General features: G+C 37.1%; 1 pseudogene; it reads right to left on the reverse strand.

Moving 5' to 3' along the window:
* Positions 1-353: 353 nt before the first annotated feature.
* LOC113299721 lies at positions 354-1,615 on the reverse strand (annotated as a pseudogene).
* Between the last annotated feature and the right edge of the window lie 596 nt (positions 1,616-2,211).

Consider the following 2,211-nt stretch of genomic DNA (forward strand, 5'->3'; position numbering starts at 1 on the left):
ATAACTAACTTTATGGGCTTAGGACCAAACAACAAAGTTCCCAAAACACAAACCAATAAACTTACATTATTAACTCAAGTCTTTAATTAGAGAACATATGGTTACTCAACAAAGAAAAGGCAAGTTGGTATCACATCTTCTAATCCATTGCAACTTTGTCTCTCAGGATCTGAATCGTTTTATTGGCTCTGTTGGTTTGGGCCTCTACCATCAAAAGTTGGAGACCAAAACCCATTCATCAAAAGTTCCAGCAGCGATATGTTGGTCAATTTGGAGGGAATGATGTGATCTTCGAGAACGAAATTGATGATGCAAAGCATGTGATGTTGAGTTCTTTTGCGCAGAAGATTAGATTCCAATATATCGAGAGATCAGTTAGATTTCGCAGCAGAGTTTGGACACACTTGCAAACAAAAATTTGTGCACTCTACTCTCTCTCACTCACACCCTCACTCAGGTCTGTTGGAAGATGCAATAGTGTTACAAATATAGATTCTCACTGCAGTAGCCGAGCTGTTGACCGACTTCACTCAATTTATGGGATTTTCTTGAAGATTCAACAGTTTTTACAAAAACCTTAAATCACCGATGACATTTCGTGGTACATATTGGACGTACATCTTATAAATAAAAACATTGATTGCTGATAATATCATAAAATGGATGGCATGAGACACAAGGACACAAGGTCGGGAAAGCATGTAGGTTTGTTACTGTCTTATAACCTATATCCCGGATGCATTTGTCTTCTTACATCGGGAAAGCACGTAGGTTTATTGCTGATAACAGATTTGTTTATCCGTATGCACGTAGGATTATACGTACCCAATCTGGAATCATATATATACGGTTGCTTAAATATAATATCTGAGTAACCTTCATGAACGGCTTCCATAAATCATCATTTTACAGTAACTTAATTCAACAACCTGTGGTTGTACTTGTACGCATAAGAATAATATCATCATGCTTGCAACCCAAAACAGTTTGCGTCTGATCTCTTCATAATCCTTAACCTTTTGCATGATTCAATAAACATTTTGTAAGGAACATCTCCTACAAGCATCCAGTCTCCATCTTTGTCTTCATAAATCGATATGTATTCTGAATCGGAATTGAAACAACCATATATATTGTCGAAGACCTGTGCAAGATCTGAATACTCCTTGTGGATATTCAAGTCGACTTTTCTAAGATACGGTGCACCATCCATGGATACTTTTACGTACATTTTAGGCAATGAATCATCTTGTTCACGAACTCCTCTGCTCCTTTTTCCCGGTGGCCATCCCATTATTCGAATCTTGTTTTCATGATTATTCTTACCATCACTGACTGTGGTTGAGGAACTAATTTCCACGGTTGATGACGAACTATTTTCGTCTGGGATAATTTCCAAAAATACCCTTTTCTTACTTTTATCAGTTTTAACGATCTCCATTGCTAATTTTTTAGAAGAAGCACCAGGCATACCCAACTTCAGCTCTGTGAGCTCAAATCCTTGACCTTCTGTTTCTCCCATCTCTTTAGCTCAAAAGGGAATTAAAGACAACTGTTTTTTATTGAGATTTTGAAATGTTTTGAAGTTGTAAGAAGAGTATTTTCTTAGTTTGAATTTAGGACTGACGACAGTGGTACTTTTTATAGAGAATGTGAGGATAATGAGACATGCTAAGGATACTGTACATGTCAACTTATGCTTCTTGGTATGTCTTTTGATCGGTAGCAAGGTTGCCCCCACTTGAACTGTTTAACATGCATAAAGAAGAGTTGGATATGAGATTGAACAGTTATACGGCTGTAAAAGCCTGGAAATTCGAAAATAGGTTAAAAGAAACATGTGTTTTCTCTTTATGTGTCTACTTTTGAGAACGGCAAGTGATCTCAACTCTTTGATGGTCCATGCATGGCTGCATTCCCTTATATAGATTTGGAAACAACAAAAAAATGTACGGGCTCATACGGCTATCATCACTTTGCATGTAAATGTTTATAACTAAACGAGGCTCAAATGTTTATAACTAAACGACGCTCATACATGCTCGCATAATCTAAGTAAGGCAAGTGCTGTTTGAGTCTTTGATAGCTCAGGCATTATTGTAACTGAATTCACTCAGCAGAGGCATTACGAGTTTACGACTACATATTCTCCTGTTTGGGAATTGAATCTCTAGATCATAGAGCACGATATCATAAACTATGGTTGTAGTA

This window comes from Papaver somniferum, chromosome 7, assembly GCF_003573695.1.
Source record: "Papaver somniferum cultivar HN1 chromosome 7, ASM357369v1, whole genome shotgun sequence".
Taxonomy (NCBI): Eukaryota; Viridiplantae; Streptophyta; class Magnoliopsida; order Ranunculales; family Papaveraceae; genus Papaver; species Papaver somniferum.